Here is a 27,082-nt window from a genome sequence, read left to right as displayed (position 1 = left end):
GGGATGGTTGGCGGTAGGACCATTACCCTAAGGAAACCGCATCCTGGCGTCACGACAACATAGGGTTAATACCAACATACCCTACACTATTACCTGCACCACCCAGTCACTACAAACTATCTTATTTAAATTTTACAGCTATGGTTATGAAGCTCTTGCACATATTTTTAGCTTCTTTATAGACTGTTATTTACTTTCCTTTTCTTTTTCTACTACATTCAGATGCATCTTTTTGATAAAACACAATATTCATTTTCTGTGCTGGCTAAATATTTCCCATGAAGAAGTAATTATTTGTAAGTACCATAGGATAAAGATGTTAAAAGCCATCACTGTATCTCATCGGAGTAACAGCTGGCTCTCCTTGTGTTGATCTCAACCATGAATTCTGCGACAGGAAACCACTGAGCATTTTAGAGTAATTATCCCCAAATTTATAGTTATTATAAGATTCAACTGAGAGTTAAATGCAATAAATTCCTGCAAGATACAAATGACTCCTTATTGCGCACGTAGAAAAATAATATGTGGACTACTTGGTGGTTGCTTAGTTACTAAAATATATTCATGTCATGTTTTAAGTAATTGAAGGCAGTGTATCTTTTATAATGTAAAATAGGGTCTAAAAATACATTGCAAATAAACATTAGACTACATCCCTGTTTTATTCCCTTATACTCCACAAAATACATGTCTAGATGTGACCCATTCACCAGGGACTTGATTACAATATATAATCTGACTCGGTAACACGCTCATGTAAAGGAACTAGAGCTATATATAAGCAACATGTGTAGAGCTCAGCAATGATGTAGGCACAGTATTATGTATTGCATGTTAAATCCATTTGTATTTTATAAATATGAATTTCCATTCACAAGTGAATACATATTTTTGTACTAGGTGTTTTTCTAGTTTTTTTTTTTTTTGAATTTCAAGTTAAAAGCATGTTGTGGATGCCTTGCTTTTTCTTCAGGATTTTGATATTAGGAATTTGATATCAGTCCTTAGGATAAGCCATCAATATCATATCAGTGTAGAGCTGACTCCTAGCATCCCCACTGGTGACTAAAGGGCAAGCATTACACCCCTTTGCTCTCTGTAACTCAGTCCTACTCAGAAGTAGTCCCAGAATCCATCCAAACGAGCAGATGAAAAAAAACACAGTATGCAGTATTTTTGTCCAGTCAAATGTATAAACACCATTATGTAAACCATTTACATCAACGGGGTCCATCGGCTCCATTTACCCCTATTGAACAGACTGAGACCCTGAACGAAGGTTCCTACAGAGATGTGAGCCTTATTTTGTCCCACCCCTGTAGTTGCCAGGGAAAGATGAGAAAAAGAAGTGAAGTTTTTAAAGGGGTAGATCAGGGAACTGAACTTTTTAGACACTTATTTCCTATCCACAGAATAGGGGATAAGTGTCTGATCGCAGGGGGTCCAACCACAATACAATGTCTTGTACAGGACGTGTGCTCAAACCTTTCTGGACAGATGCAAATGACGTCCCGCTCAGCAAATCACCAGCCGCAACGATGTTCTGCCTCAACAGCAATTGGCCGAGCAGGCCACCACTTGTGTCCTTGCAGGAAGGTGGGTGCCAAAGTGTGCCAAGGCCCCTTGTAGGAGATCCCAATGTTTGAATGAGTCTATTTGGCAAAAACTACTAGTAAGAAACTAAAACTATCATATTTATTGTATTCAGGATTTTAGGAAGACTAGATGTGACAAATGGTTCTTATCTGCTGACACACTATAATTCTATGTTTCTATTAGACAGTGTGGACCATTTTGATAGATTTGGCACTGTTTCTGCTTGTCTGTTTAGGATTTATCTTTGAATGGAGGTATATTTTCTAGAAAGGATAAAAATCTGAGCTTATGTTTGAATAAAAGAAAATATAATATTCATCAGTACTCACCCTTTTTCACACACAGATGACTGCCTATTTTTGGTTATCTGGAAAATAAAAATACAAAATTGTCTTTATAGTGCTAAACTGTCAAATATAGTACATTACATTATAATGTAATTTTACTAAATGTGTAATAGAAGTGGATTCTGCACTCTTGGACCTGCACTAATCTCCAAAACTGGGGTCTCTCATCCATGCCCCACCTTGTGAGGTGAGCACTAGCTGCTATGTACAGGTGGGAACTGAGCTGAGGACTATGGAAACCGTTGAGAGTGTTGTGTATTACTCTTTCTATATCACTTGTATGAGTTACTGAAGCAAACTAAACTGCTTCTGTAATCCTGGTCACCTATCTGTTTCAGTCCCCAACTGGATGTGGCAGCGAGTAGCCTCCTCACCAGGTGGAGTGTTAGTTAGGCTGGGTTCACATATATCAGGCTTTCAGCATAGTTTCCCTCCTGCATGCACCAGAGTGAAACTGATCCCATTGATTTTAATAGGACAGTTCACAATCACCCAGTGTCTAAATTTTGACGCTGGATGGTTGGACATGCCGGAGGACACCAGACAGGTGCCAGATGACATAACATTGATGACAACTTGTCATCAGTTGTGGCATCTGTTGCAGCGAAATCTAGGCTCACCTATGCTAGATGTCGGATATATGCGAACCAAGCCTTAGGGGACCCATTCTTTAGAGATAGGTGTGGATCTCAGAAGTGGGAACTGCATCTATCAGACATTTGTAAATGCCATATAAGTGGGAATAACAACTGTGATGACTCGCTCTTGCAAATAGGTGCGGTTGCAGTATAGAGGTAAGGAGACAGCGTTTTTAAATCAAAGTCCAGTGTTTTATTCACACTTGAGCATACAGCAAAACAGTCTTTCAACGCAGAGCAAAGGAAAACGTAATAACAGTCCACCTGTATTTCCTTAGGTGTTTGTTCACACCTGCGTTCACACCATGCAGCGACAGCAAGTCTTTTCCAGGCCTCAGCTAGGCTGTCAAGCAGCTTCCCCTCTTGGAGCTATCACGGGGAAGACTCTATCACACACAGCCCTCTCTGGCACTGTGTGCTACCACTAGCAAATCCCCCGCAGCTGGTGAAGCAACCTAGCTTTAAGGCCAGCAAAAGCCGGCCTGGATTGTGCACTTGGTCATTACCGGTAAGAGCCGTTCCGGATTGGCCTTCCAGCCACAGTATCAGGCTGCACCGCAGCACAGATACTGGAAAATACCAGCTCATACCTCACCAAGGCCAGGAACCTTGGTGACACATATCACCCATCAATGACCACACCTTTCATCTTCTCACACAACTTAAAGGAGTTTCACGGAACATCCATTATATGAAAGCAGAAAACCCATTGGCATTATCTGGGCACCTTAAGCTGTAAATTTGGACTGTAAGTGAATTAAAAAAATTGAGGCAATCACTTTACCTTTTCAGACTTGCCAAGGCATTTTCTTCATTCAATAAATTTAAATAGCTAAAGTTTACATTTTTTAATTGTATTCATGCCTTGCCTTGCCAGAAAAATTAGCTCACCTTCCCCTTGATAAATCACTTGCCACTTAATATGGAAAAATCACAGGGGCTAACTGCAGTCGTAATGACCAAGAGCATGGTTAAATCATGGCTTTGTTCCCTTGTTGGAGTAAATAATTTTGTGACAAAGCCATTTATTGTCGTGGCTCTACACGATAACAGATGCTCAGCTGAAAATTGTAAACAGATAAAACTTGTAACTCATTGAATTGACAGTTAAATTAACATAAATTTTATTTGCTGACAACAGTGGGAAAACACAGAAATGTAAATTTAAACACTGCTTGAAAGAAGAACGATATTTCAACGGAAACTGAGCAATTCGATAATAAATAAGACAAAATAAGATGAAAAACAACATTTATATGAGCTAGCTAGTCAAAGTCCTCTGAGGAATTTGCCATTTGCCAGGCACTAAATAATACCCACCAGTTTACTCTTCAAAATAGGCAATGACCTATATATTTAAATAATCATAGAAATGTTTCTTATGCATTCAGCAGATGATGAATTTAGTTTATTTTATGAGTGATTTTAGAATCCAGTGATATCAAGATTCAGTGATAACTACATTATTAAAAAAAAAACATTTTTATGATACAGTATGCAAGTATTCAGTTTTTGGGGATTTATGTTAAAGTTTTCTTATAACGTTATGTCTTAAAGGTGTCATAGGTGCCGGTTTCTAAGGTTTTAGATGTTTTGTCTAGCATTTAGAACGCAGAAGGAATTGGCTGTATAAAGAATTATGTTCTTTTATTGTTTGTTTGCAGTTTGGCTAACTTGTTCTGATATTTGCATATGGGTGGGGGGGGGGGTGATATCATATCCTTTTTGTTGTATATAGGTTTTTTTCCCACTTTAGTTAGCAATAGCAAAATTTTAGCATACACCAACACTTACCATTCAGAGGGGTTCGGACTGCCGGGATCTCACAATCCTTAGAATAAAAGAGAAGCTTCTTCACAGATATTCTCTACAGTGATTCTTCTGGTTGTAGTGCTCATTTTCTTGTTGTACTTTTTGTTATACAACCCACTTTCTTAATATAGCAACTACTTCAGCATGAGGGCACTTGGCTGCAGTTTTCCTCCACCTTCAACTTTATGAACGTGATTTACCTCTATGCTATTGTTGTTTGTATGCTTCATAATGTAGGAAGAAGATCTCAGTGTCTCCCATAACTTGAAGATTAAAAAATCTCTAAGATATGCTAAAGGGGCATTTGCACAATGCAGTCCTACATTCTAGCAGCAAGTCAGAAGTGTTAAGATGATCCCTCACTAAACAGTTCCAAAAATAAACATAGAAGTAAACTGGACTCTAGTTATCCAACATGTTTTTTTTTTTTTTTTTCAATTACATCTCAATAGGACTTCTCAGGGTCTATTCACATGCTCAGATTTTTATGCAGTTTTTGAGGCCAAAGCCAGGAATAGATCTCAAAAGAGTCTTAACTATTTTATACATGCCTTCGATTTATGATCCATTCCTAGATTTGGCCTTAAAACGGCATCAATAAACCTTAACAAGAGAGCACAACATTACTAGAGTAACTATGGGGTTTGAGGATATGTTCCTAGGTTTAGGTTTTTTATTGAAAAGATTTAATATAAAGCCAGGTAAAAATCACAAATAAGGGAAAGACTGTGACTTCTCAACTTCTACAATCTATTCCTAGCTTGGTATTCAATAACTGCAGATAAAAACCTGAATGTGTGTCCTGAGGGCCAGCTGCATGGGCAATTGTATAACTACAGGAATGAAAGCAGAAATACCAACATCTGATGGGTATAGCTGACTAGCCTCCAAGTGCTTCAGATACAGATGTGCTCCCAGGTACAGGCTAATTCTGTGGATTTTTACCATAGAATTGCACCAAATCTTTCTCAAATGACTACAAGTGGTTAGTAAGTAAGTGGGATTGTTAATTTATAGTCAGTTCTTTTTTAATATCCTGGGAAAACTGTATTGCTGGTCAGACACCAGTCTTAGGCTTCTTTCACACTGCCATTAGTACAAGGCATAGTGACGGCCATCGGGAGAGCCGAGCAGAATAGTGGGAGAAAAATTACTGCTTGTGTTGTCTTTTTCTCCTGCTATTCATAATGGCGCCCGGCATCCCCCATAATAGTAAATGGGAGCCGCCGGGCCCTTTGCTCCTCGTCATGAGAACATCTGTTAAAGTAAAAAAAGAAAGAAAATAAAAATAATTTGGCGGCTGTTCTCAACAGGGAGCAATGGCAGTGTGAAAGGGGCCTTAGAATTGTTGAAAAAGATTTCCTTTGTAACTATGAGATAGGAACTTCTCTTCTAATATATTTTATAACATGGTTATGATTCACCTTTATCTGAGTTATTCTACTGTGTTTACTGGATGGCTCTAACTGCTATATACTTCAGAGACAGAGCCTCTTCAGGTTAACATGCTTATGTGGTCAAGAAGAGTAAAAAGAAAATAGCCTGAGTTTGTTTAAACATAAAGATGTCTTTCTATAGGGCAATAAGGCTGCACTGTGTGAACAGAGCGTTTGCTCCACTAATGGTTCACTACATACAAACACCTCAGAAGCTTGTTTGAGCTCTACCATCTCTGAGGCATATGAAGTGGACGCCCCCTCATTTACCTATAGCCAACAACTTACCTCACAATATACATAGACACCTCAGGAGCTTGTTTGAGCTCTACCATCTCTGAGGCATATGAAGTGGACGCCCCCTGATTTACCTATAGCCAACAAATTACCTCACAATATACATAGACACCTCAGAAGCTTGTTTGAGCTCTACCATCTCTGAGGCATATGAAGTGGACGCCCCCTCATTTACCTATAGCCAACAACTTACCTCACAATATACATAGACACCTCAGAAGCTTGTTTGAGCTCTACCATCTCTGAGGCATATGAAGTGGACGCCCCCTCATTTACCTATAGCCAACAACTTACCTCACAATATACATAGACACCTCAGTAGCTTGTTTGAGCTCTACCATCTCTGAGGCATATGAAGTGGATGCCCCCTCATTTACCTATAGCCAACAAATTACCTCACAATATACATAGACACCTCAGAAGCTTGTTTGAGCTCTACCATCTCTGAGGCATATGAAGTGGACGCCCCCTCATTTACCTATAGCCAACAACTTACCTCACAATATACATAGACACCTCAGGAGCTTGTTTGAGCTCTACCATCTCTGAGGCATATGAAGTGGACGCCACCTTATTTACCTATAGCCAACAACTTACCTCACAATATACATAGACACCTCAGTAGCTTGTTTGAGCTCTACCATCTCTGAGGCATATGAAGTGGATGCCCCCTGATTTACCTATAGCCAACAAATTACCTCACAATATACATAGACACCTCAGGAGCTTGTTTGAGCTCAGTCATTTGAGGAATTTGAAACAAATGTTTCCTCGTTTACCTACCACATACATGTTACCTCACAATATATACATATACACTTCAGAAACTCATTTGTACACACATTTGTACCAGTTTACTATTAAGGGGGTGTGGTAGCCAAAAAGGGGGCGTGTCCCTGATATTTTTGAAAAATCCCAAAATATTTACTAAGGTTTCCACAGCAAATATGGTGGATTTGAGCTGAGGAAAACCCGACAGATCAGATCATCTGTAAAAAAGCAAAACATAGGAAAAATTACAAAATGTAGGGGAACCTTACTAAGTACCGTGGAAAAATATCTGTTGGGAAAAAAAACCCACAAAGAAAACTAAACTCCACTCTAAATCAGGGCCAGTGTGTGTGTGTGGGTGTGTGCATGCACCTCAGAAGCATGGCTGAGCTCAGCTCTGAGGCATATGAAGCGATTGCATTCTCATTTACCTATTGCCAACAGGTTAAATTACATCTTATGTGAGCTTGATTTTTCTCAGGCTAGGGTCACATGGAACAGATCTGCAGCGTATTTTACACTGTGGATCTGCCGATGGCAGACCCTACAGTGGGCCTTTGGCTGTGCCTGCTCATATTGGCAATCAGCCGCTATGAGCAGACACAGAGCTATCTAGCTCAGGGAGCAGTCTGAGCATGTGCGCGGTGACTAGCAGAACAATGTGTCTGCTCGTAGTGGCAGTTTGCCGCTGCCAGCAGGCACAGCTGGAGGCACACTGTGGGGTCCGTAATCAGTGGCCCATCATCGGCAATCCATTCCATGTGACCCTACCCTTTTAGTAAATATTGCATAGAAGACAAATGTCCGGCATCCAAGGTGGAGAAAAAATCAATCTTGCTTTATTGAACTGATCTAGTCATAGAATACTATAATACATAACAAGACTCACTAAAATACCTGAAGACCACATCATGACTGTGACGTGTTCACTTCAATGAATGTAACATACAGAGAAATGAAAACCTCGGTCAGAACCTGCTAAACACCAAGAAACGGATTAACAGCAAAAATATACAAACTAAACATATGTCAAAAAACAAACTGCAATAACTCTCAAATGGTACATAATATAAAATAATCAGTGTCTATCAAATGATGTTTATACTACCAATTTTATCCTATAGCATATTGTCATTATGAGCCATGATATAAATTCCTAAACATTCTATTGCATGTCATGCCAAGTAACTATATTTTGAAGCTCAATTTATTCATCATGCTATGTGATTATTAAGTCAGCACTAAAAACCTATCAGTACAAGAAATGCATTACAATCGCATCCAATGGTGATACGCACCTAATGATTAATAAGTCATAATTAATTCTAACCTTTGGTTCAGGCCATATGGGTATTTAGTATTCAGGACAAATATCCAATAGGTCTTCCTATTTAAAAGAAGTCTACTCAAATTACCACCTCTCACATGATTCTTTATTTTATCTATTCCCATAACCCGAAGTGAACTCACAGATTCCGCATGCTTATCTTTAAAATGCCAACTGGGTGTGGAGATCCCCACTTTTTGGCTACGAACGTCAGTGTGGTGCAGGTGTGACGAGGGCAGATGGAATTACCCTAGGGGCAGATGGCATTAAAGGGGTTCTCCGGTGCTTACACATCTTTTCCCCTATCCAAAGGATAGGGGATAAGATGCCTGATCGCGGGAGTCCCGCTGCTGGGGACCCCCGGGATCATGCACGCGGCACCCCGTTTGTAATCAGTCCCCGGAGCGTGTTCGCTCCGGGACTGATTACCGGAGACCACCGGTCTGGCGGCGTGTGACGTCACGCCTCCGCCCCTCAATGCAAGCCTACGGGAGGGGGCTTGATAGCTATCACGCCCCCTCCCGTAGGCTTGCATTGAGGGGAGGAGCGCGACGTCGTACGGGGGTGGAGGCGTGACGTCGCACGCCGCCGGCCCGGTGGTCGCCTGTAATCAGTCCCGGAGCAAACACGCTCTGGGGACTTATTAGAAACAGGATGCCGCGTGCATGATCCCGGGGGTCCCCAGCGGCGGGACTACCGCAATCAGGCATCTTATCCCCTATCCTTTGGATAAGGGAAAAGATGTGTAAGCTCCAGAGAACCCCTTTAACCCCTTGTGTTTGTGACGCAGGGGCGTGGTTTATCCTCTACAACACCCGAAGGAATACCGCTGGATCCTGGGCTAGGCACGGGGGGCAAATAATGACTCAGACGCTTAGTTACGGAACAACTGCAGCTTTACTAAGACAGACAGATGTAACAGTCTATCCTTGACTATGTCAACGTAGGTGACCAGTGACTTCAGAGACCTCAGGGCTTGCTGGGGCTTATAGTGGACTGGCACAATTTGTTGCAGAGCCACGCTGACTGAAGACAGATTGACTTGGACTAACTTGACTATGGCAGACTATGACTAACTTCACCCCTTCTGTAGCTTACCAGGCTTTGACTTGACCTGTGGGGTACTGGACTTTAGGATCCATGGCTGTGTGTTAGACTTTAGGCCTCTTCTGGACTCCAGACACACTCTTACAGGACTTGACCTTACTGCAACTCAGCTAAGCAGAAAGAGAGCAGAGGCTCCACCCAGGGCTTATATGGGGGAGACTTTGAGGGGTCCCATGGGTCACCCTGTAGGTCACATGGTCACTGGTACCTCACTGAGTTACAATCATATGACAACAAGTCTTAAATGCATAACACATTATATATGCAATACACTATACAACACAGGCACTTAGGAACATACATAGGCTACAGGTGCAGGGTGGGCCCAGGGGTCACTGTATGGAGGCTGCCTGACAGAGCAGCAAGGGTACAGGAGTGCAAGTCACCACATCAGAAATATGTTGTCAAATTGCTTCTTTCATTTTTAAATTCTGATTGGTTGATGTAGGCAACTGCACCAGTCTTCCTCTACACAGGGTTTGATAAATCTCCCTCTATGTGAACAGGGTGATGTACATTTGACTGCACTTCTAAGAAGAGAAAAGTGTACAGTAGGGCAAACCTTGTAGGGCATATTGGATCAGGTTCCCGCTAGCCCCTATTATCATAAGCCACAAAAAATGTGTAAAGTTACATAAAACCACAGAAAAAATTATAAGCAATTATATATAGGCAGGTTATGAGAGACTATTCTTGGCAACATGCAAATAAGCCACAATGATATACTTTATTTGGGAGGGCATCAAGATACTAAATACTGATGAACTGCCATGTATACTCTTCTATTTATTCAGGGGTAGCTGCTTAATATTACACCTACGTATACTTCCACAGAGTGACAGCAACACAGTAACGGCTACCATTAGCGTTGTCCATACTATTAGAGCTAAAGAGAGAAGAACTTTACAGAAGATCTTAACTACCTGTGAGTCACTGAAATTCTAGAGCTGTTACCTCCTCAAAATATATACTGTATGTTATAGTAATTTTTCCTTGTGTCAACAATATGAGTCGCCTTACAGTCTGATACTGTTAGTGATGACTGGCCACTATCATTGTGTAGAGACAAAGCCTGTTGACAAGGGGAATGGTTGACAGTTGTCAATTTATTTATACATTTCTGGGAGAAATAAAAGAGGAAAACTATTATTATTTAAAGAGTAATACAGTATGTGTTTTTACTAAAACAGACAGGTCAGGAGAGTTGAAATATGCTTTTTTATGTGCTCTGCTTATGACTGTATCAGTGCCATATCTTCCTATATCGTTTAAAATGTGATCCAATGTATGGTGACTGTGTGGCAGTATTATTAGTTATACTGCCATTTATGTCATGGTAGTATTTTAGTGTGACTGGGTGACTGGGTGTTTCTGTTTCTTTTTTGTCCAGAGTGTGGATTACATATTGGGAGTGACAAAATGGGGGCGGGGGGGGGGCGCACCGGCATTAGGTCACTGCCATACGCTACTGATGACAGCTTATCTCCCATTGGAACATTCTTACATGTATAATAAACCAGCTGTTGACACTTATAGGCAATGGCAACATGAATCAAATAGCACTTTAACTTAATTTGGGGCCTATCTCCTATTTATTTTAAAAATTGAATTTCACCTAAACCTTATATATAACACCAAAAATAATGAAAATGAACTTTTAACCAGTTGCTCATGATGTTAATATATGATTTGTAGTCACATATTACGCCACTGGAATATATTATGTTTTCTTAACTTTTTCACGGTGACACCTGTCTCAAGGTGACTCAAAAGTGGAAAATTCTGGAATCAACTTGCAATAGCTGTAACGCTTTCACAGGACAAAACGATCCCATTCACAGCATTCCAATGTACAAAAGCTTGTAGCAGACTCAACAAACTTAACTGCCAAGTGTAACATAAATAGAAACTGTAAAAAAGAGGAAATCATAAAACACCAGAATAATTTATCTCATTATAATAATTTATTGAGTAAATTGGAAATAGATTCCTAAATTGCTGACTGACAACTGAAAAAAAGACAAAATTACATTTTTCTGGCCCATTTTAGGTTATGGCTAAGTTTGGGCATATACGGTATGTCAGGATCATTCCTTATTGAGAAAATTAACACTGAGGGCCATGTTAACACAAACTAACTGTAAAATGAACATAAACATTAAAGAAAATGATCTCAGTAATCTTATTCCTTAAAGGGTACTCTGGTGGAAAGCATTTTCTTTAAATGAACTTGTGCCAGAAAGTTAAACAGATTTCTAAATTACTTCTATTTAAAAATCTTAATCCTTTCAGTACTTATCAGCAGCTGTATACTACAGAGGAAGTCCTTTTCTTTTTGAATTTCTTTTTTGCCTGTGTTCCTGACATGGACAGAGGTGTCAGCAGAGAGCACTGTGGACAGACAAAAAGAAATTCAAAAAGAAAAGAATTTCCTCTGTAGTATACAGCAGTTGATAAGTCCTGAAAGGATTCAAATTGTAGAACAACATAAATCATAAATGTGCTCAGGGTGTGCTAAAATATAACCTTTAATGATTAAATCTAAAAGTCACCAAAATTATAATGTGCATGTGCACCCCAAAATTCGAACTAATGATTCAAATTGGTACTAGTTCATTAGATAGTCGGGTAGTGATATATCCCAACTATCACAAGTACTAGTCTTTACAATTGTCAGCACCGGCCCATTGCCCCAGCAGGGACAAATTATGGGTCAGTAAACAAATTATTACAACCACCAACGCGTTTCTGCCTCACTGTATAGCCAGGCGTCATCAGGGGGGTTATTCACATTTATGATAATTTATACCACAAATAGATAAACAGCCCATTATGGGCATAAGTTTAAAATAATTAATTAGCTACGACCTGTTGAGAAAAACATGGCAACACTTCATAGGTAGTAATTTGGCATAAGGGAATTTAATTCCCCAACCTGTAGAGGAAAGATATGCACAAATAACAAATACTAATGTGTTGTGACCAGTTCTCTATTTTTCAGGAGTGCCGTCATTGGACCTGCAAAGACAAAAGCGAGACAGGCACAAGCCCGTTCAGTGCTCGCCCTGTGGATAAAGAAGAAATGTGTATACATTCCTCTATTGTTACTCACGGTTCTGTAGCGTGGACAGCGGGCGATGCACCGACCTGCATGTAGCGCAGGGAGCCGCTAGCTATGGCTCTTACCGCCTAGTATGGCGAGGTGCCGGCATCTGACGTAGCTTCCGGTCATGAGCGGATGTATATGTGCGTAGCTCCACCCACTCTCGCGACGCCGTCACAGAGGTGGGGGCGTGTCAGCAGCTACGCTACATATTCCTATTTGCTGCCGCTCATTGATTGTAACCGGAGCTGAAATTCGTAAGTGGATCATGTAGGCAGGTAGACTATGTTTACACCAAAATGATGGTTAATAGACCGCCAAGTTAGAGTGTTTGGTGGTCAGCACGCCTGAAATGGACCAGAAGCAGGGGACCAAACCATTTCACAGGGAAAAGTGTCCAATGTATTGGAATGAATATGTATGTCATATAGTAATTCAATACAATTGGTGTATATTTGCTCCTATAGGGCATCTATAGTGTAAGGCTGATATGGGGTGTATAATGGGTTGTACCCTATCGAGGTAGGGTACAACCCATTATACACCCCATATCAGCCTTACGCTATAGATGCCCTATAGGAGCAAATATACACCAATTGTACTGAATTACTATATGACATACATATTCTTTCCAATACATTGGACACTTTTCCCTGTGAAATGGTTTGGTCCCCTGCTTCTGGTCCATTTCAGGCGTGCTGACCACCAAACACTCTAACTTGGCGGTCTATTAACCATCATTTTGGTGTAAACATAGTCTACCTGCCTACATGATCCACTTACGAATTTCAGCTCCGGTTACAATCAATGAGCGGCAGCAAATAGGAATATGTAGCGTAGCTGCTGACATGCCCCCACCTCTGTGACGGCGTCGCGAGAGTGGGTGGAGCTACGCACATATACTTCCGCTCATGACCGGAAGCTACGTCAGACGCCGGCACCTCGCCATACTAGACGGTAAGAGCCGTAGCTAGCGGCTCCCTGCGTTACATGCAGGTCGGTGCATCGCCCGCTGTCCACGCTACAGAACCGTGAGTAACAATAGAGGAATGTATACACATTTCTTCTTTATCCACAGGGCGAGCACAAGGGGCTTGTGCCTGTCCCGCTTTTGTCTTTGCAGGTCCAATGACGGCACTTCTGAAAAATAGAGAACTGGTCACAACACATTAGTATTTGTTATTTGTGCATATCTTTCCTCTACAGGTTGGGGAATTAAATTCCCTTATGCCAAATTACTACCTATGAAGTGTTGCCATGTTTTTCTCAACAGGTCGTAGCTAATTAATTATTTTAAACTTATGCCCATGATGGGCTGTTTATCTATTTGTGGTATAAATTATCATAAATGTGAATAACCCCCATGATGATGCCTGGCTATACAGGGAGGCAGAAACGCGTTGGTGGTTGTAATCATTTGTTTACTGACCCATAATTTGTCCCTGCTGGGGCAATGGGCCGGTGCTGACAATTGTAAAGACTAGTACTTGTGATAGTTGGGATATATCACTACCCGACTATCTAATGAACTAGTACCTATACCGTAATTTGAATAATTAGTTCGAATTTTGGTGACTTTCAGATTTAATCATTAAAGGTTATATTTTAGCACACCCTGAGCACATTTATGATTTATGTTGTTCTACAATTTGATTTCTCAATGCTGGGTGATTTTGACTGCTTAGCAGGGGTCCATATAGAACCCATCATCTAATGCTGTAAATTCTAATTAAGTCCTGAAAGGATTAAGATTTTTAAATAGAAGTAATTTACAAATCTGTTTAACATTCTGGCACCAGTTCATTAAAAAAAATATATAAATAATTTCCACTGGAGTACCCCTTTAAAGGGTTTGTTATCTAACATTTTAAAAACACGTCTGCTTTCTTCCAAAAACAGCAACACACCTGTCCTCCAATTTGTGGGGTCAATCATGGATTTAAGGGACGAAGAAGGATGGAGACCCAAAAAGGTTTGGGCAGATGTATAGGACAGCAGGGACAATGAAGGTGGGGGCCAAATCCAGCGCAACACAGACAACGAGAGCTGACAGCTATCATGCGCTATTCACAGCCACATCTTAGAGGTGTAGTTGTGCATCAAGTCCAAAACATGTGCATGCATGGCAGCAAGATAATATAAATGGTAGTCTGGAAGGCCAGCACCCCCAGAATCCTTACTACACAAAAGGGTGGCAAGGCGGATCTGTGGACGAGCAGAAGCCCAAACAAAGGTGCTGAATCGGCATTGCATTGTACTCCAATATGAGGAGGGAATGTGAGTCGGGATGGTCTGAACTAAATATAGAAGTTTAGGTAGGAGGGTCATTTTGAGAATATTAATCCAGCCAAACCAGGAAAATCTTTCTTATTCCACGAGGCTAAAGAGAAATTACAATGAAACAGTTTGGACAGATCGGAGGATATTTTAATATCCAAATAAGTTAAAACCCAGAGTAGGCCAGGAGAAGGGAAAATTTGACTTAAGAGCCATGACTGTAGACTGGGGAGGGACATATTTAAGGCCTCTGATTTATGCACATTGACCTTAAAGGGGTACTCCGGCCCTAAGACATCTTATCCCCTATCCAAAGGATAGGGGATAAGATGTCTGACCGCGGGGGTCCCACAATCTTTGCATTTGGCTTCCACCTCTTTGAGCTGCACGCCGCGCTGCCAGCTCACAAACTGCCGGGTGCCGACCATGGGGCCGAAGTATCGTCAAGTCACGACTCCACCCACCGGAGACCTCATGCCCCGCCCCTGCTATGCAAGTCTATGGGAGGGGGCGTGAAGGATGGAAAGCAGAAGTTCAGTAGACAGGCGGCAGAGGAGCAAGGTCAAGTCACAAGAGCAAGAGATCTGATACATGGCAAGGCAATACAAAGGAACGCTTTCTCAAAGGCACAAGGCAACAAAGATCTGGCAGGGAACTGAGGAGGTTGGAGGAATTTATAAATGAGCCACAGGTGGATTACACTAATGAGCATACTAGCCCTTTAAATCTTAAAGCTCCGGCACGTGCGTGCCCTAGGGGACGGGGACACGTGCGTTGGAGCAGAGAGGCAGAAGCAGGAGAAACACCCGGAGAGTGACGGACTGGGACTCGCATGCAGGCGCATCCCGCGATGCGAGTCCCAGCCCCATCTGCAGCAGAAGGTAAGGGGACCATGTGCTCATGGCCAGCATGTGTGGCCGGAGCGCATAACGTAACAGCACCCCCCTTTGGTCTCCCCCTCCTTTTATGAGAGAGAAAACTCCTAAGAAGGTCACGGTCCAGGATATTCTCCTCAGGCTCCCAAGATCTCTCCTCCGGACTGTAACCCTCCCAGTCGACCAAAAAATTTTTTTACCTCTCACAGTTTTTGCAGCAAGAATCTGTTTAACTTTGTAGATGTCAGATGAGCCGGAGTCAGGGGTGGGGACAAGATTCTTCTGAGAGAACCGGTTTATGACAAGAGGCTTGAGGAGAGAGAAGTGGAAAGCATTAGGAATACATAACGTAGCAGGTAGACGGAGTTTGTAGGAGACAGGATTGATTTTTTGCAGAATCTGGAAGAGACCAAGGTAACGGGGACCGAGCTTGTAACAGGGGATCTTGAAGCGGATGTACTTGAATGAAAGCCACACCATGTCACCAGGAGAGAAGGACAGAGGAGGTCTTCTACCTTTATCCACTTGCGCATTCATGCTTGAAGAAGCCTGGGACAACCACTGTCGGGTCTGTTGCCAGATGGTGGAGAAGTCAGGGACAAGCTCATTAACAGCAGGCACACTGGGGGAGACTGGGAGAGGAAGAGGAGAACAGAGATGGAGTCCGTAGACAACAAAAAAAGGGGGACGACCTTGTGGACTCGGAATCCTTATGATTATATGAGAATTCTGCCCAAGGGAGAAGGTCGACCCAATCATCTTGGTGAGCTGAAACAAAATGCCGAACATAAGTCTCAAGGATTTGATTAACCCTCTCTACCTGACCGTTGGACTGAGGGTGGTAGGCGTAGGAGAAGTCCAGATTGATGTCCAGACGGTTACAAAGGGCTCGCCAGAACTTAGAGACAAACTGCACACCTCGATACGAAATGATATGCTGAGGAAGACCATGTAAACGAAAGACATGCAACAAAAAGTACTTAGCCAGCTGCGGGGCAGAAGGAAGACCTGGTAGAGGAATGAAATGAGCCATCTTGGAAAACCGATCTACAATTACCCAGATGACAGTGTTATTAAGAGAAGGTGGCAAATCGGTGATAAAATCCATGGCAATATGGGACCAGGGAGTCTCTGGAATGGGTAAGGCTGTAAGAGTCCTGCAGATCTTTGTTGAGGAGTTTTGTCAGGGGCACATGTTACACAGGACCGAACAAAATCAGAAACATCACGTTCAAGATGGGGCCACCAGTAGTGTTGGGAAATAAGAAGTAGAATCTTGCGTATTCCAGGATGTTCTGCTGTCAAGGAAGAATGACCCCATTTCAGGACCTTGTGTCTCAATCTGGCGGGCACAAAATATTTTCCCAAAGGAACTTGCTGAATCTCGGCAGGAGGGCAGGAATCAAACGGTCAGGAGGAATAATATGCCTAGGCGTGGAGTCCAAACCAATGACGTCAGAGGACCTGGAGAGAGTATCAGACCTGATGTTCTTGTCTGCTGGACGGAAGTGAATGAAGAAGTTGAACCTAGAAAAGAACAGTGACCATTTTGCCTGGCGGGGGTTCAAACGCTGAGCAGACTGAAGGTATAGAAGATTTTTATGGTCGGAGTAGATGCTGACCGGATGAAAAGAACCTTCCAATAAATGTCGCCATTCCTCCAAAGCTAGCTTGATAGCGAGGAATTCACAATCTCCAATGGAGTAATTCCTCTCAGCAGGAGAGAATGTTTTGGAGAAGTTACACTCTTGCCCTTGGCGTTTTTCTGAGTGAGAACGGCACCCGCTCCAATTGATAGAGGCATCAACCTCCAAAGCAAAGGGCCTCTCCTGATCAGGTCTTGTAAGCACGGAAGCAGAGGCAAAGGCAGACTTTTCAACCTCTTGAGGCCAAGATTTAGGATTAGATGCCTTTTTTAGTGAGAGCCACAATAGGAGCAACCTTGGATAAAAAATGTGGGATAAATTGACAATAATAGTTAGCGAATCCCAGAAAGCATTGAATAGCACGTAGGCCCGACGGACGAAGCCAATCCAATACTGCAGACAACTTATCTGGATCCATCTGCAGGCCCTGATGAGAGACAATGTAGCCAAGAAACGGAAGACTAGATTTCTCAAAAAGGCATTTCTCCAGTTTGGCATAGAGATGATTCTTCCGAAGTCGCTGAAGAATCAGACGAACATGAGTACGATGCTCCTCTAGGTTGGAAGAGAAGATCAGGATGTCATCTAGGTATACGACAACACAGGTGTAGAGAAGATCAAGGTAGATATCATTGACGAACTCTTGAAAAACGGCTGGAGCATTGCAGAGACCAAAAAGGCATTACAAGATACTCAAAATGTCTGTCACAAGTATTGAAGGCCGTTTTCCATTCATATCCCTTGCGGATACGAATGAGCTTATACGCAACGCGTAAGTCCAACTTGGAGAAGACCTTGGAACCATGTAGACGGTCAAAAAAGTTCTGAGATAAGAAGTAGAGGGTAACGGTTCTTGACCGTGATTTTGTTAAGTCCCCTGTAGTCAATGCATGGACAGAGTGAGCAATCCTTCTTCCCTACAAAGAAGAAAACTGCTACAGGAGGAGAAGAGGATGTATGGATAAATCCCTTTTGGAGATTCTCCTGGATATACCATGGCTTTGGTCTCAGGAACTGAAAGAGGGTATATCCTCCCACTAGGAGGAGTGGTACCAGGCAGAAGATCAAAAAGGCAGTCGTAAGGACAATGTGGAGGCAGAGACTCAGCCTGTTTCTTGCAGAAAACATCAGAGAAATCTTGGTAAGGTGGTGGCAGGCCAGGTAAAGGAGAAAAAACTTTATGCAGAACAGGTTGGAGGCAAAAATTGTCCCCAGCAAATTATTTCTTTAGTTCTTCAATCCAGTTGCGGGGAATGGCATTGCAGCAAAGGAAAGCCAAGAAGAATCTCAGAAGTACAGTGTGGCAGAATTCAATCTTTTCTTTATGCAATACTCCCACTTACATGACAAGAAATTCAGTACGGAAGTGAACCATAAAGTCCAGATTTTGTCCATTAACAGAGGAGATGAACAAGGGCTTGGCAAGCCGAGTGACAAGAAGATGATACTTGTGGACTAAAGCCGCATCAATAAAGTCACCTGCTGATCCGGAATCTAAAAATGCTGTAGCGCTGAAGGAAGACTTGGCTGAAGCGAAGACTTGTACAGGAATAGTTAAGCGTGGAGAGGTAGTATTCACACCCAGGGACACCTCTCCCACGTACCCTAGGTGCGGGCGAACTGTACAGTCCTTGAGAAAGTGCTCTGGGCTAGCACAATACAAACACAAATTCTCATTGCGTCGTCGTGACCTCTCCTGTTGCGTAAGATGAGAACGATCTCCTTGTATAACTTCTTCGGCAAGAGGCACAATAAACTGAAGAGGTGGATGTTTTAACACGGGTGTCAGGGTGGCAGGTTCCCTCTCTAAGTGCAGTTCCTGTTGTCTCTTTGCAAAACGCACATCAATGCGTGTGTCCAAGTGGATAAGTTCTGTCAAAGAAGATGGAGGATCAAGTGCTGCAAGGGCATCTTTAATCCTGCTTGACAGTCATCATTCCAGGCAAGTACAGAGGCTAGAATGCGGAATTGAACTGCGTAGTCACCAACGGTAGAATTCCCTTGACAGAGGTTCAGCAATGCCGTCTCAGCTGAAGAGGTACGTGCGGGTTCCTCAGAGACACTGCGAAATTCTGCCAAGATTGCCGACAAATTGGAGGATACTGGATCACCACGGTCCCAAAGGGGTGTAGCGCAAGCCAGGGCTTTTCCAGACAGTAGACTAATGACAAAGGCCACCTTACTATGTTCCGTCGGAAACGGTTCAGACATGAGCTCCAAGTGCATGGACCACTGTGTAACAAAGCCTCTACACGACTTGGAATCCCCATCATACTTGGAAGGCAAAGGTAGGTGCAGCTTGGAGCCAGAAGACACTGCAGGAGCTGGAGGTGGGAGTGGGCCAGATTGTGGTTCCTGCTGCTGTTGCAAGGCCAAAAGCTGTTGCATCATGGCTGAAAGTTGAGAAAATTGCTGCGCCTGTCGGGCCAACTGCTGTGATTGATGTACCACTACAGAGGGAAGATCCGCAAATTCAGGCAGGGGTACCTCAGCGGGATCCATGGCCAGATCTTACTGTAAAACTCATATTTCTGAAGACAGGAACCCCAGTGGATGTTGATCCGCTGGACCTGTGTGACAGATGACTCGGACCGTACCAGGGAACAGAGTCTAAGGTGCTGCTGGTTTTCACCAGAGCCCGCTGCAAAGCGGGATGGACTTGCTGCTGCAGGCGGCACCCAGGTCACTACCCCTGGCACGGCTCGACCATACAGGCTTCTGAGGAGATGCGAGGCACCGGAGGGATAAGGCAACTTGTAGTCTGGATAGCAGAAGGTCAGGGCAGGCGGCCCAGTAGTGTAGTCAAAGTAAAGCAGGAGTTCAGTAGGCAGGCGGCAGAGGAGCAAGGTCAAGTCACAAGAGCAAGAGATCTGATACACGGCAAGGCAATACAGAGGAACGCTTTCTCAAAGGCACAAGGCAACAAAGATCTGTCAGTGAACTGAGGAGGGTGGAGTTTATAAATGAGACACAGGTGGATTACACTAATGAGCGTACTGGCCCTTTAAATCTTAAAGCTCCGCCGCGTGCGCGCCCTAGGGAACAGGGACTCGTGTGCCTGAGCAGAGAGGCAGAGGCAGGAGAAATACCCGGAGAGTGACGGACTGGGGCTCACATGCGGGCGCGAATATTCCGAATATGCGAATTTAGCGATCCGGCAAGGGAGTGCAGGGGAAGTGAGGTGATATAGGGAAGTGCACAGGAGAACACACTAATTGGAACCACTGCGCCAATCAGCGGCGCAGTGGCCCTTTAAATCGCAGAGACCCGGCGCGCGCGCGCCCTAGGGAGCGGGGCCGTGCGCGCCGGGACAGAACAGACGGAGAGCGAGTCAGGTAGGGGAGCCGGGGTGCGCATCGCGAGCGGGCGCTACCCGCATCGCGAATCGCATCCCGGCTGGCAGCGGAATCGCAGCGCCCCGGGTCAGAGGACGTGACCGGAGCGCTGCAGCGGGGGGAGTGAAGCGAGCGCTCCGGGGAGGAGCGGGGACCCGGAGCGCTCGGCGTAACAGTACCCCCCCCCTTGGGTCTCCCCCTCTTCTTAGAGCCTGAGAACCTGAGGAGCAGACTTTTGTCTAGGATGTTGTCCTCAGGTTCCCAGGATCTCTCTTCAGGACCACAACCCTCCCAGTCCACTAAAAAAAAATTTTTCCCTCTGACCTTTTTGGCAGCTAAGATTTCTTTGACCGAGAAGATGTCCGAGGAGCCGGAAACAGGAGTGGGAGGAACAGATTTGGGAGAAAAACGGTTGAGGATGAGTGGTTTGAGAAGAGAGACGTGAAAGGCATTAGGGATACGAAGAGAAGGAGGAAGAAGAAGTTTATAAGAGACAGGATTAATTTGACACAAAATTTTGAAAGGACCAAGATAGCGTGGTCCCAACTTGTAGCTAGGGACACGGAAGCGGACATATTTAGCGGAGAGCCATACCTTGTCTCCAGGGGAAAAAACGGGAGGGGCTCTTCTTTTCTTATCCGCGAACTTCTTCATGCGTGATGAAGCCTGTAAGAGAGAATTTTGGGTCTCTCTCCATATGATGGAAAGGTCACGAGAAATTTCATCCACAGCGGGCAGACCAGAGGGCAAGGGAGTAGGGAGGGGGGGAAGAGGGTGACGGCCGTACACCACGAAAAATGGGGATTTGGAGGAAGACTCAGAGACCCTGAAGTTATACGAGAATTCGGCCCATGGGAGGAGATCTGCCCAGTCATCCTGGCGGGAGGAAACAAAATGTCGCAAATAATCACCCAAGATCTGGTTAATTCTTTCTACTTGTCCATTGGACTGGGGATGATATGCAGAAGAAAAATTTAATTTAATCTTGAGTTGTTTACAGAGAGCCCTCCAGAATTTAGACACGAATTGGACGCCTCTATCCGAGACAATCTGCGTAGGCAACCCGTGAAGACGAAAAATGTGTACAAAAAATTGTTTAGCCAACTGAGGCGCAGAAGGAAGACCAGGAAGAGGGATGAAATGTGCCATTTTGGAGAATCGATCAACGACCACCCAAATAACAGTGTTGCCACGGGAAGGGGGTAAATCAGTAATAAAATCCATACCAATCAGAGACCAAGGCTGTTCGGGGACAGGCAGAGGATGAAGAAAACCAGCGGGCTTCTGGCGAGGAGTCTTATCCCGGGCACAGATAGTGCAGGCTCGCACAAAGTCCACAACATCCGTCTCCAGAGTCGGCCACCAATAGAAGCGGGAGATGAGTTGCACAGATTTCTTGATACCCGCATGACCCGCGAGATGGGAGGAGTGACCCCATTTGAGGATTCCGAGGCGTTGGCGAGGAGAAACAAAGGTCTTTCCTGGAGGAGTCTGCCTGATGGAGGCAGGAGAAGTGGAGATCAGGCAGTCAGGTGGAATGATGTGTTGCGGAGAGAGTTCAACTTCTGAGGCATCCGAGGAACGAGAGAGAGCATCGGCCCTAATGTTCTTATCGGCAGGACGAAAGTGAATCTCAAAATTAAATCGGGCAAAGAACAGAGACCACCGGGCCTGGCGAGGATTCAGCCGTTGGGCAGACTGGAGGTAGGAGAGGTTCTTGTGGTCGGTGTAGATAATAACAGGAGAACTTGATCCCTCCAACAGATGCCTCCATTCCTCAAGTGCTAATTTAATGGCTAGAAGCTCTCGATCCCCGATGGAGTAGTTCCTCTCCGCTGGAGAGAAGGTCCTAGAGAAAAAACCACAAGTGACAGCATGCCCGGAAGAATTTTTTTGTAGAAGAACAGCTCCAGCTCCCACTGAGGAGGCATCAACCTCCAATAGGAAGGGTTTGGAAGGGTCAGGTCTGGAGAGGACGGGAGCCGAAGAAAAGGCAGACTTGAGTCGTTTAAAGGCGTCTTCTGCTTGAGGAGGCCAGGACTTGGGATCAGCATTTTTTTTGGTTAAAGCCACGATAGGAGCCACAATGGTAGAAAAATGTGGAATAAATTGCCTGTAATAATTGGCGAACCCCAAAAAGCGTTGGATAGCACGGAGTCCGGAGGGGCGTGGCCAATCTAAGACGGCAGAAAGTTTGTCTGGATCCATCTGTAGTCCCTGGCCAGAGACCAAATATCCTAGAAAAGGAAGAGATTGGCATTCAAACAGACATTTCTCAATTTTGGCATAGAGTTGGTTGTCACGAAGTCTCTGAAGAACCATACGGACATGCTGGCGGTGTTCTTCTAGATTGGCAGAAAAAATTAGGATATCGTCCAGATATACAACAACACAAGAGTATAACAGATCACGAAAAATTTCATTGACAAAGTCTTGGAAGACGGCAGGGGCGTTGCACAGGCCAAAGGGCATGACCAGATACTCAAAGTGTCCATCTCTGGTGTTAAATGCCGTTTTCCACTCGTCCCCCTCTCTGATGCGGATGAGGTTATAGGCGCCTCTTAAGTCCAATTTAGTAAAGATGTGGGCACCTTGGAGGCGATCAAAGAGTTCAGAGATGAGGGGTAAGGGGTAGCGGTTCTTAACCGTGATTTTATTAAGACCGCGGTAGTCAATGCAAGGACGTAGGGAGCCATCTTTTTTGGACACAAAGAAAAATCCGGCTCCGGCAGGAGAGGAGGATTTACGGATAAAGCCCTTTTTAAGATTCTCCTGGACGTATTCGGACATGGCAAGAGTCTCTGGGGCAGAGAGAGGATAAATTCTGCCCCGGGGTGGAGTAGTGCCCGGGAGGAGGTCGATAGGGCAATCATAAGGCCTGTGAGGAGGTAGAGTCTCAGCTTGTTTTTTGCAGAAAACATCCGCGAAGTCCATATAGGCCTTAGGGAGACCGGTTACTGGAGGAACCACAGAGTTACGGCAAGGGTTACTGGGAACCGGTTTTAGACAGTTCTTGGAACAAGAGGACCCCCAACTCTTGATCTCCCCAGTGGACCAATCCAGGGTTGGGGAATGAAGTTGAAGCCAGGGAAGTCCAAGGAGAATTTCCGAGGTGCAATTGGGGAGGACCAAAAGTTCAATCCTCTCATGATGAGATCCGATGCTCATAAGAAGGGGCTCCGTGCGGAAACGTATGGTACAGTCCAATCTTTCATTATTTACACAATTGATGTAGAGGGGTCTGGCGAGACTGGTCACGGGGATGTTGAACCTGTTGACGAGAGAGGCCAAAATAAAATTTCCTGCAGATCCAGAGTCCAAGAAGGCCACTGTAGAGAAGGAGAAGGCAGAGGCAGACATCCGCACAGGCACAGTAAGACGTGGAGAAGCAGAGTAGACATCAAGGACTGTCTCACCTTTGTGCGGAGTCAGCGTACGTCTTTCCAGGCGGGGAGGACGGATAGGACAATCCCTCAGGAAGTGTTCGGTACTAGCACAGTACAGGCAGAGGTTCTCCATACGGCGTCGTGTCCTCTCTTGAGGTGTCAGGCGAGACCGGTCGACCTGCATAGCCTCCACGGCGGGAGGCACAGGAACAGATTGCAGGGGACCAGAGGAGAGAGGAGCCGAGGAGAAGAAACGCCTCGTGCGAACAGAGTCCATATCTTGGCGGAGTTCCTGACGCCTTTCGGAAAAACGCATGTCAATGCGAGTGGCTAGGTGAATAAGTTCATGTAGATTAGCAGGAATTTCTCGTGCGGCCAGAACATCTTTAATGTTGCTGGATAGGCCTTTTTTGAAGGTCGCGCAGAGGGCCTCATTATTCCAGGACAATTCTGAAGCAAGAGTACGGAATTGTACGGCATACTCGCCAACGGAAGAATTACCCTGGACCAGGTTCAACAGGGCAGTCTCAGCAGAAGAGGCTCGGGCAGGTTCCTCAAAGACACTTCGGATTTCCGAGAAGAAGGAGTGTACAGAGGCAGTGACGGGGTCATTGCGGTCCCAGAGCGGTGTGGCCCATGACAGGGCTTTTCCGGACAGAAGGCTGACTACGAAAGCCACCTTAGACCTTTCAGTGGGAAACAGGTCCGACATCATCTCCAGATGCAGGGAACATTGGGAAAGAAAGCCACGGCAAAACTTAGAGTCCCCATCAAATTTATCCGGCAAGGATAAGCGTATCCCAGGAGCGGCCACTCGCTGCGGAGGAGGTGCAGGAGCTGGCGGAGGAGATGACTGCTGAAGCTGTGGTAGTAACTGTTGTAGCATAACGGTCAGTTGAGACAGCTGTTGGCCTTGTTGCGCTATCTGTTGTGACTGCTGGGCGACCACCGTGGTGAGGTCAGCGACAACTGGCAGAGGAACTTCAGCGGGATCCATGGCCGGATCTACTGTCACGATGCCGGCTGGCAGGTAGTGGATCCTCTGTGCCAGAGAGGGATTGGCGTGGACCGTGCTAGTGGACCGGTTCTAAGCCACTACTGGTTTTCACCAGAGCCCGCCGCAAAGCGGGATGGTCTTGCTGCGGCGGTAGTGACCAGGTCGTATCCACTAGCAACGGCTCACCTCTCTGGCTGCTGAAGATAGGCGCGGTACAAGGGAGTAGGCAGAAGCAAGGTCGGACGTAGCAGAAGGTCGGGGCAGGCAGCAAGGATCGTAGTCAGGGGCAACGGCAGAAGGTCTGGAACACAGGCTAGGAACACACAAGGAACGCTTTCACTGGCACAATGGCAACAAGATCCGGCAAGGGAGTGCAGGGGAAGTGAGGTGATATAGGGAAGTGCACAGGTGAACACACTAATTGGAACCACTGCGCCAATCAGCGGCGCAGTGGCCCTTTAAATCGCAGAGACCCGGCGCGCGCGCGCCCTAGGGAGCGGGGCCGCGCGCGCCGGGACAGAACAGACGGAGAGCGAGTCAGGTAGGGGAGCCGGGGTGCGCATCGCGAGCGGGCGCTACCCGCATCGCGAATCGCATCCCGGCTGGCAGCGGAATCGCAGCGCCCCGGGTCAGAGGACGTGACCGGAGCGCTGCAGCGGGGGGAGTGAAGCGAGCGCTCCGGGGAGGAGCGGGGACCCGGAGCGCTCGGCGTAACAATTGCTTTGACTTTCTCACATTTCAGCATATGTTGAGTTAAGAGAAAAGGTAAGTAAGGACACATTTGTAATAAAGTTAGAAGAACATCCTTCACGTGTTGGTAATTCCATTATTACCAGGAGTTTTATCTTTTTTTTTTTCTTTTAGCTACTCATAAATTAGACATGTGCCTCCTAATGCAGAGGACCAGAGCTCTTCACACAGCCTATTTAGAAGTAACTTGCCAACATAAACTATAATCATAGTAAATGTTACTGTCTGATCCCTTATTTTTAGTCTCTACTGAAAGGTTTCCAAGCAATAATTAGTTGACTAATATTTGGTTACTGTTAAGGATGGCACTATTCACCGGAACTTCCATTAATGGCACAAGGTGTAAACCCATCAAGAGCACAGACACCTGCTTTTCTGATCTTCCTAGTTTATTCTAGAATGTACGAAAGTCGATTAAATCATAAAGCTTATAAAGGAGAGTACTTTATGTCACTTGCAAAGCATGCAAAAATGATTTATTGATGACAGCTTCAGCATCTTAGCTGCAAAATTATATGTATAAAGTTACCATATATGAATAAAAGTTATATGTATAAAATATATACTTTATACATTTATAACTTTATAAATTATGTGTCATATTATATTTAAAATTGTAATAAAATTTAACTTTATTTAAAAAAAAAAATGTATACTTACTAATACAAGGACAGGTTAAAAACAATTCCCAGCTGGATGCAGACAAGCCACACAGCTATATAAAACCTGTGCAGACTATTTCATCAAATTGGCTGCTTAACACGTTCTCAGTACACCTTAGGCCTAAGAAAAATTGTAATAACCAAAATGATGCAGAGTAAAATAAAGAAGGGGATACTTATCTAGCTTTTTTTCCCTTAATTTACTTCTGTGGACTCACTACAACCCACAGTAGAGAAGGGTGGTTAAGCCAAAGATATCTAAACAAAGACAGGTATGTCTCATGGTTGCCTGGAACAGAGGAAAGAGGCAACCTCAAAATGGAAATAGCCATTTTTGGGCTGCTCAGCTCTTGAGTGAACTAAAGTACCAACAGGTCGTCTGCTCATAAAGCATGGACATGAGAAATAGGTGGCATGCCAGTGTGGTGCACTACAATTAACTGTGTGCCTGATTAACCTTTGTGTGTGAGTAGTTGTTCATCAATATTTTGCACTTGTGCAACATCACTTCTATAGCTTTGTGGTTTGTCTTCATCCTGCTAAGAACTTATTTGTAACCCTCATTTGTATCAATAATATGGCCTTTATTTGTACCTATCATTATGTGCCATCAAAGTTTTTTTATAGTATGTTTTAGCTCCCTTTATAAAGCCCCTCCCTATGCCTTTATTGCTTATAATTGTCACGACTGGGCAGGGAAGGAGTGCACACTATTCT

At 44.5% G+C, this 27,082-nt stretch overlaps 1 protein-coding gene across 15 annotated transcripts in view; it reads right to left on the bottom strand.

Annotated features, from left to right (window-relative positions):
- Window positions 1-27,082, bottom strand: part of CSGALNACT1 (chondroitin sulfate N-acetylgalactosaminyltransferase 1) — a 487,912-nt gene that overhangs the window by 373,873 nt on the left and 86,957 nt on the right. For 14 of the 15 annotated variants that reach the window (XM_056569152.1, XM_056569147.1, XM_056569104.1 and 11 more), the window contains one exon: window positions 1,929-1,966. The exons of the other annotated variant lie outside the window; for it this stretch is intronic. The gene's annotated coding sequence lies outside the window, so the exon portion shown is untranslated. The remainder of the gene's footprint in view (window positions 1-1,928; window positions 1,967-27,082) is intronic. 15 annotated transcript variants of the gene reach the window in all.

Source organism: Hyla sarda, chromosome 1 (assembly GCF_029499605.1).
Source record: "Hyla sarda isolate aHylSar1 chromosome 1, aHylSar1.hap1, whole genome shotgun sequence".
NCBI lineage: Eukaryota > Metazoa > Chordata > Amphibia > Anura > Hylidae > Hyla > Hyla sarda.
The sequence above is the reverse complement of the archived record's forward strand: the minus strand, read 5'-3'. Positions and strand labels throughout refer to the sequence as shown.